The sequence below is a fragment of the Polyodon spathula genome, chromosome 19 (genome assembly GCF_017654505.1).
Source record: "Polyodon spathula isolate WHYD16114869_AA chromosome 19, ASM1765450v1, whole genome shotgun sequence".
Classification (NCBI taxonomy): domain Eukaryota; kingdom Metazoa; phylum Chordata; class Actinopteri; order Acipenseriformes; family Polyodontidae; genus Polyodon; species Polyodon spathula.
The window spans coordinates 11,009,632-11,019,819 of record NC_054552.1 but is presented as its reverse complement, the minus strand read 5'-3'; positions in this window follow the sequence as shown (position 1 = coordinate 11,019,819).

The window sequence follows — 10,188 nt, the reverse complement described above, 5'->3', positions numbered from 1 at the left end:
AAGCTCTTTTTTTATGTATTTTAGTAAATTATTTGGGTGGTACAGTCGTATCCATGAAGTGTCTTCAAATTGCAAGAACAACTAGCAGGAGTAAAGGAATATGTAGAAAAGACCAATTCAGTGGAAAATGAAGGAGTAAAGCCTTTACATTTTTGGGAAAATGTGTACTATTATGGGATTATTATTTGTATATCCCCTTTCAAAGACAAGAAACTCCATTCTGTGCCCCTCACACACACAAAAGTGGTAGTCTTGGAAACAAAAGTTTCCATTGAGCCCACATTTCAAGGATGTTCACAAGGGGATGGGGGGAATGGCCCCTACTACCACCTGCTTAACCAACACTGTTGAAATCTATCATTTGGAATTCAAGGTTACCTGCCATTGAATGTTGCTTACTTACTCAATCAGACATCAACAACTACTATAATTGAATAAGGCAAGGGATATACAATTATTTCACATCACCAAGGTCCAGTGTTGCATTACTTAAACATTCATGTACTGTTCTTTGTATGGTTCATAATCATAGAGCTGAGATTTACCTGATTATAAACATCTGTGGTATCCATGGCATTCAGCAATCATTAAAAGTGACCAGAACAGTCACTCCCATTCATGTTACTGAAGTTATCAGTGACATACTTCCAGAACGTGAGTCAACAGTTCAAACCACCATTCGTTCTGCTGATGTTTTTTTTTTTTTAAAACTTGACATAGCTTTAAAATGTAAACACACACATTGAACAGTAATAAAAGGGGGGTGAACGTGATTGGCAGACCATTTCCTTCAGCTTGATTTAATTATGTGGAACAGCAACTTTTCGCTTACGCATTTGAAGATTTCATTACGAAATCTAAAAGGGAAAACAGAACAAAATGTACAAGAATGGCCCTTTGTTTAATAATCCAAAACAAACATAACAGTTGTTTAGACTGCAGCAGAAAAAGTGCAGCAACTAAAAAGTGATGCCAGCTGCCCTTAATAAAGTTACTATTCCACTTACTGCTGAATATACAGTATGTAGAAAAGTGACACTGTGGCATGAACATGTGCTTATAAAAGCACAGATGAAACTTGAAATCAGCCATGAAAAACATAAGGGAAAGCTTTTAAAAACTGCACCCCTTTCTGCAAAATGCCTGAGACACTTTGTGCAATGGTCCATTTTTGCTTGAACACCCGCTTGTCAAAAGTCAGACAGGTACAATTCATAAAAAGTCTTTACTGTACTTGAAAAAGAATAATGTTATCTAAATGGAACCAGGGGTGTCGGACTATCGGAAACATGTGCACAGCAAAGGCGTTTATAGCACACAATGTTTAGTTGCAGTTATACTCTGCGTCCTGCATAAAAGTGAGAAGCTAATTATATCATATAAGAACCTACAGCTATGGCCAAAAACTATGAATTTTAGGATTCAAATGTAATTAAAAAAACAAAACTACTAAACATAATTTTGATATTTTATTTAACATTATGTAATCAAATAAATTACAAAATGATAGTGCATATACTTGCACTACAGTATTTCATGTTAGATTTTGATGTGTCACTTTTTTTTTTTTTCTCGTTAAGTATATGAAAAACTAGAAGCGGTATGTAGTTTAATATGTTAACGTATAAAGCAGGTTTCATTTGACTTTATGAAGCAAAATTAAGTAATTCTGCATGGTATTGCAAAACCTCTGGCCATAGCTGTACCTTACCATCCCAATGTGCAGGTTTTTGTGCCTTCGACAGTTGAAAATAAACAAACAATCCATGACTAAGGCTGTATTTTTCAACAGTAATCACAGATTTTACAATTTCCTTAAATTTTTCCCATTGCCGTGTCATATGTAGGTCTCTGTAAAAATTCCCATTTCTGAAAGAATGGGAATTTAAAAGAAATACAGCAAACTTCATGGCCTGTCATTCCAGATTCTCACCCCTGCCGGTGAGAAAGGTTCTAGATTGATGACTGTTGGTACAAGTGAGCTTTTGGCTAACTATAGGTGCTCCTCGGAATTCCATATAAAAATGTCTCATAGTAAAAGCATAGCAAAGCATAATAAAGCATAATAAAACATAGGTAAACATTGTAAAGCACAGAGAAGTGTGCTCAAACAAATTTAAAAACGTGGCATTGCATAGTAAACTGTGGTAAATGTATTGTATTACTATAGGAGAAGCATGGGAAAAACGCTAAATTACTGTATTAAACATTCATAAGGGACGCTAATGCCCATACTTGAATACATGTAAACATTACAGTATTTGAAGCCATGCTATTCCTTGGTACAGTTATTTAACATTGTGGTAAATTATGTCTCCAGTTGAACCCAGCAGCAAATTAAGAAAGAAAGCACTGTAGTTCTGTACTTCAGCTATCTGAAGTATTTTCTTACCCGACACATGCATTTGTACTTGTATACCTTTGTGTATATGGTGGTCTGGTTCAGTCTCCTTGTTGTGTGTGCTCCATGATCCTGGATCTCTTCCCAAGGATTCGAGATAGCTTTGTATATAAAATATTAAAATATTTTATCTTTGTTTATAACTGGTTGTTCTCAGTCCATTCACAGGACAATATAAACATTAAAACTCCACTTTGTTTAGAAAGAATGTCTATTTCTCCACTGTGTGTACTGTGAAAAGGAGTAAATAAAATGATACACAACCTCTTCCTGGGTCACCAGACACTACATTCCTTTTCTTCGTCCACTTTCAGGCTGTGAACAGACACCTTTTTCAGCACTTTTGATAAGAGGTCATTTTACTTTCTCTCCTATGTGCTAAGAGGTATATATCTACTATATATATATAATATATATATATATATATATATATATATATATATATATTATATATAATATATATCAAGCATCAAAATAACGTGTTTATTACACTATTGATAACACATTTATTTTCGAAAATAAGGTATATCCATATATGTAATGACATTTTACCTGTTACTTTTTTAATCACTTGATCATAAAAATTCTTAGACCATAGACATTAAGAACTGGTACTACGACTGGAACTTACTGATGCTGACCTCGTTATGCACTTAATCACCTAATTAATGAGACAGTTGATTGGAGTGATTTCAGGTGTTGAATTGCAAGCTTGAATAAAAGCAATAAAGGAAATGACAGAAAAAAAAAAACTATGCCACGTCTGTCAAGAGAGCAGTGCCTTTATGCAATCGGCATGTTGGAGGCTGGACGAGGGCAGCAGACTGTGGCTCGCCATCTTGGGTGCTTACAGCCAGCAATTTAAAACCTGGCGAGATGATATGACCAGACACACTCTGTCAATGACAGGCCACAAACTGGGAGACCAAGAGTCACAACACCTGTCCAAGATTGACAGATCATTTTGCAGCATCTTTGTGATGTCCCTTGTTAATCAGCACAATAAATAAAAAATCATTGGACCTGGTCTAAAATAGAGTTTGTCATTTTTCAATCCCATCTAGCGAATTTTATCCAAATTTAAGTGATAAGTATCTTTTGAAGCTCAAATATAAGTGCTATGTTTCTTTTGATGCTCAGTGTATATATATATATATATATATATATATATATATATATATATATACACACACACACACACACGGGGGGGGGGGGGGGGGGAGACTTATCCAATTATGATCTTTCAGTTTTGTATTTTTAATATAGAATTTTTTTCTCAATAAAAACTTTTTTTTCCCTTAACAGTGTGGAGTATGGTGTGTAGATAAGTGGAAAAAAAATCCTCATTTAAATACATGAAACTCTGAGGCACTGACACAACAAAATGTGAAAAAAAGTTCAAGGGGGTGTAGACTTTCTATAGGCTATATATATATATATATATATATATATATATATATATATATATATATATATATATATATATATATATATATATATATATATATATATATATATATATATATATATATATACTGTGTGTGTGTGTTCATGGTGGTTTCCTAATAAACCTCAATGATATATTTACATATAAAAAAAATGTTTAAAAAATGCACATGCACTGAAGGTACCGCATCTGACTTCAACCTGACTCATTGCATGCTTCTAAATCCCAGGCTAGATTCAAGTAAGTCGCCCTCCAGGTAATCATTGTCGAGAAAGTGTGCTCCACAAACGACACAATTCTTTTGGTAGCAGTGGTGAATAAGCATTCATAATGCTTACAAAACAGTCACCCGTAACTGAAGCCACTCTTCATCCCCCCTGCAATCCCAACCTAACTTAATGACGTTTTACGTTTGTGTTCTCAGTTTATTGGGCTTTTGAATTTACTGAAACACGTTGCATCTTTGAAGCAAGTGTAAAGTAATTTTACAAAAAGAGATTTACCGGGTTGCGACTGAATATGTCATTAGCAAAGGAATCGGTTATACTAACGAGATAAAATAAATAAATAAAAAACTTGTTACTAAACATTTTAAAACTAATAAATAAACAATTACCATAGTTAACATATGTCGTAATATGTTGCTTAAAACATAATAACACAATATGTTTATAATAAAGTTGAGTTCTTACCTATAAACAGCAGTAACACGTTTAAAGCTTGGGGCTCGCTGTATGCAGCTTGGTGTTGTTTACATTATTGTCATCATAAGTGATTGGAAGCTGAAATAACTTTTTTAAAACACAATTTTCTTATACCAGTACAGTACTGGTGAGCGATAATCAATTTGTTTAAAAACCAGGCTTTAATCACTGATAGTAGGTGCACAGGCAGTGATTCCGTGAGTGCTGCGGGGCTCAAGCACCAATGGTGGAAAAATAAGGTCCCGCATAGTGATCACCTGTTATGTCAAATTAGTGTGGATTCTTCACAATCAGAACTTTTACTGTGGCGTTTAAAAAGTAAAACCTTCACTGGTGGCTCTGACCAACCGTAAGGTGATCCTTCACATATTCACATCCACTTATATACTCTTCCAGCTTTCTGAAAATATCTGCGTTTCCCTCGCTTTTTGCATTTGTTATGCTGTCATTAGTATACAGCTTAGCAGATCCAGTGTCCATCAAAACATTTTGAAATATGGTCGCATACACAAAGCCTGTTGCATTTTCCTGCGTTGTGTCATTAACGCACACAGACATACTAACACTCTCTGCGATCATAAAATGAAATGGGGAAGTCAAAACTGTAGCAGAGTGCCATCTGTATTCTACCATAACAAGCATCCTGGAACAAACTGAATGCAGATTATTATTTCTTACTCGGTCATGGGAGCGCAGGTTCGCTTGTGAAAAGTAAAGCTTATATTGTATTTGCCAATATCCTGCTGGTATAAACTGGATTTTTAAAATAATTTTAAAACACTGAGGAATTGTCTTGAATTGTATGAGCCATCTATCTTTGGTTAATCCAAACCCAGTAGCCTGGTATCCCTGTAGTAACCTTTGGCAACAGGTCCAAAATTACATTTGCCAGCTCTGCTGTACTGTAGTTCAGGGAGGCAAAACAAAAATTTCTGCAAATTAAAAGCTATCTCATGTTATTCAATGTGGTGTTCTCATGATGAAACTCAAAATCTACTACAATCCTCACAGGGTTATAAACAATCTTTTAACTCAATCATTGAGGATGTATCTTGTTTGAAAGCTAGTTTTTTAAGATCCTGAAACCAAAATGGCACAGCAGATAAAGAAGTTCACTGTAAACCTAAATTGTTCACTGTGCCAGATTCACAATTTAATGTCAAGCTACATATGTCTTCAACTTTGTATGTAATTGTATTTGGTTACAGTACGTGACTGGATAATTCGGGTTATGTCATGTCTTGTCTTGCCAATTAGAGGGCTTCCCAAGGTTGGTTCAAATATAAAATAAAATAAAAAGGAAAATTGAAAAAAAAAAGTAACAAGTAGAATATAGCCCGGAGTGTTTAAATGCACTATTTTCCTTTCATTAATGTGTAAAAAAACATATAAACTGAAATGTAGGGCAGAGCTATACAATGAATCATTGTGTTAAAACTCAATAGCAACCACATAAAATATTGGAAGTTTTATTAGTAATTGAGTCATGATTCTGCTGGCCTTTCTGACCTTTACTCATTATTAGAAGGTTGTTGGTCAGTCTTTTCAAACTAGAAAACAAGAAACAGATGGTGAAAATGGTACCAGTTATACCTGCAGAATGTTGTATATGACAGTACAATCTGTTAAATTGTGCAAAGTTGTACAGTAAAATGTGGTGAAGCATTGCATTGTTAATCACATGACAGCAAAGTAATTCTTACATGTTAACAAAATCAAATACATGCACCAATCAGAAAACTCTATTACTGGGAATTGCTAGATACCAGCGGAACATTACGATGGAATGTCTAGCTTTAAAAAAGGTAAATAGATATACCATTTGAAGAAAATTTCTAATGGCAATAAAAACATGCTTTGATAGTCACTACCAGACAGTAATGCCCTCTCATCAGGGTTGTATTTTATAAGAATGCATTGCATTGGCATGAGTAGACCATGTTAAACTGCAAAATTACTGTGCAAAAGATAAAATGTAAACTCTATAGGCGTCAGTGGTTTTATGCCATTTATATCCCCTTCTGTCAGAGATTTGCAGGGCAACTTCTTGAGCTTTTGTTTCCATAGTTGTGTTACCATAAAGTTCAGCAGGAAGCTAAATTCTGAACCATGTTGAATTGGAGTATTTTGAAAGATTCCGATGAGACCAAAAGTATTTAGATATTTTTGTTAGTGGACATATGTCAGGCATCTGGTAGCAATGAAAATAGATGTTTAAAAAATGTAATAAAAAAAAAAATGTGATTGGAGTGATTTGTAAAAAAGATTTGATCACACCTGATAATGCACAGCCACCTGTTGTGCAGGGTAAGTCACACATTCATGGGAGCGCAGGTTCATGTCCTGGCTGTGCAAAGTAAAACATCTTAGCTGGGGATCCCACAGGGTGCATTGTATTGGTTCTAGCTTGGACAGAGTTAAGAAGGCAACATCAGTAGGGAGTGAGTCACCTCACCACGCTACAGCAGCCCCTACTGATAATCTGAAGCAAACCTCTTCAATTTAAAGAGGCTTGGCAGAGGGATTGGAGCACAACCTCTAACCTTCAGTTCTCCTGAGCCATTGTGTGGAGTTGCTGCAGTGAGGGAATATAATTGGACAATAAACAGATGCTATTAATGCTATTCATTTTTTTTTTTTTTTGTACGATTTTGGACTTTTTAAAGCAAGTTTCAAAGAGTCCAAAGTCCAGTTCATTTTAGAGAGCATCTACCACAGGACTGGATAGCTATCAGAGAGGTTTGTAATTCAGAGTAGTTCAGCTTTGTTGTTTAATACTTGCACAGTAGGTTATCCACACATCTGGGAGCTAATGTAGTAGGGGTATGCACAGCAGATACAGCACACTTTTTCTGACAGTTATTGTACACTGAAAGTAACATAGTAAATATTTCATAGTAGCTACAGTTACAGCAGTAAAATGCTGCCACTAGTTGCTTACACAGTAAAAAAAAAAAAAAGGGAACTGCAATAAATGTGAGCAAGAAAAACAACCATGAGGTGCTTGCGGAACAGCTATTAATGCCATCTATAAATACATGTTTTTTTCCATAGCTGTGCAACCGCAAAGTACGGGGTGTCCAGGAAGCTGAATTCTGAACCATGTCAAATTTGGGTGTGTTTGACGAATTCAGACAAGACCAAAATTAATTAGTAATTTTTGTTGGTGGATACATGTCAGGCATCTGGTAGCATTGAAATTGGATTGCTGGTATCTGTGTAAGTGTTTGGTACTGTATTTGTATTGTGGAGATGGACCTAGTAAGAGGGAAAGACTTGTTTCTATCCAGACGGAAGAACAAACTGTTTTTTATCTTGTTGATTGTATTATTTTGGTGCTAACTTAAACTTGCAGCCCAACGTTGCCATTCTCTGGAGCATGTTAAGATGGGATCTCTTTGAACAAGTGCACCGAAGCCTAGTAATTGTTTCCACTGACAGGCTCAGACTTGTTAATACAGAGAAACCTGTCGAGAGAATTGGAAGTAACGCAAGTGCTCAAAATATAAAACATGATTTCTTCATCTAAAGTTTACTTAATCATACAAAAAAATCAATTAAATATTTATCAAATAAAATCAGATATTTATAATAAATAGGGAGTCTTCTCGATTTGTATGTTCATATTTGTTTTCTATAACTCCACAAGATTTAGTTTCTGTAGCTGCATTTCAAAAGAAGATTAGCATGTCAGCACTTCTGACATCTTTTGTCCTGTGTTGCTCCCTCCACCTGCCCTGAGAATGCTTTACTAACCATCTTTGCTAAGATCTGAAATAACCAGCTTGCAGAGGGAGGGGAGGGCAATCAGTGCAACCAGTATGCTTGAGAACGGTGTTCAGAACAGGGTTTGTAGCAATAGAAATGTAGCGCTACTGTGCTAATTGATCATGACCTTTTTACAGTAGGTAAAATGCTTTCTAGGGGAATGTGAGGTAGCCATTGACTGCACACCCTCCAACAGTTACCAGAGCCATGGTGTCAGGATTCATTGTTTGGCTTCAGCAGACTGGTAATATATAGAGACAGTAATGCAGGGGAGCAATCGTTTTGAAAATCGGTGCTAAACTGTTTTGAAAGTTTAGCACCAGAGCGCCAACTTGTGCTAAATTATCAAGCCCCCTCAGAACTTCCCACACGACATGAGCCTTCTCTCCTGTATATGTGGATGGGTCATGTGGAAGTGTGGGTGGGTCATGTGAGTAGTCCAGACCCAATGAGAAACTGTCATCATATATGGTTGCTAAGGAATTTAAAATAAATAAATACAAATACACGAGGTACCTTATATCATCAAATTTTCACCCCTGTTAATGGCATATCCAATAAACCTCAACATCATTCAACCCTTGGTGAGATTCAATCAAAAATTATAGCTCCAGCCTTTTTTGCATATTCTATGGTGCTGTTAAAAAAATAACATTAACTCAGGTTGTTGACTCATTTGCTAATGAAATGATGTGTTCTGAGGGTGTTCTCTTATGTCTGGCAGTTTAATTGAATAGAGCCATAAAAAAAGGGCCATATAGAAGCACAGGATCTTCGGCCACTGATTTTATGACCTGAAATTGTCCACCAAAAAGATAACGTGTTCAGCACCTGGTAATATCCCTCTTGCATAAGACCAATAACAGGTTGCACAAACCAAAGTACAATAATCTAGTAATATTGTATGTGTGGCTATCTTGTTTGGCACAGAACTTTTTGCAAAATAATTTCACATATTTTGCTTTCACTTGTTTTCATTTATATGTTCATTAAAAAAGACGTAGCCTACATGTGTCAGAAGTCCATTGTTTTTAAACCCTAAACTAGTGTTATATCATGGAGTTATGACTAAGGATACCCTGTGAATTTTGCCATTTGTTTCCTCTCAGTGTAAAAGCAGGAATTGAGCAGTACACGTGTTTTGAATTGGCAGCACAATGCAAAGTTTAAGAGGTTAGCAAACGTCAGATGAAGGTGGATACTTACACTAAACTACAAAATTAAGTTAAAAGCACCTAGCAGAGCAATATCCCAAACAAGAGTCGAGAACAGCTTTAAAAGAGAAACAAACTTTTCAAATTAAGCAAAGCCTTTTGTACAGATTATATACCTCTGCATACACTTGATAATGCAAAACCTAAAGGGAGGATGGATTACAGTTCCACGGTGCATAACAATATCTGTCAACAGTGTAGATGCAGAACGATCCTGCTACTCTTTTAACAGTGTGCTCAGGGATGACAGATGTTGCATCAGAAGTTAACTTTTAAATACATTGAACATGTTATTTACCACAACTATTACAATATATTACATTAATAAACTTTTCTTTTTAAAGTTCAAATCTTTGTAGTTGTGGTCATTCCATGAAATTGTCTATTTTTAACTGTGACTGTGACTTACTTACAATACAATTTTTATACAGCGCTTTTCATAACAGAGTTATTACAAATTGCTGAATAATTAAGAATAAGGTACGTTTTTAACCTACTTTTAAAAATCAGCCAAATGAATACACTGAGGGAGAAAATTCCAGAGTCTGGGAGCGTAATTAGAAAAAGCTCTTCCACCCTGACAAGTGGAAAGAAAAAACAGAGTAGAACTGAGTTAGAGGAACGAAGAGAACGACCCAGAGTGTACGGCTTTAC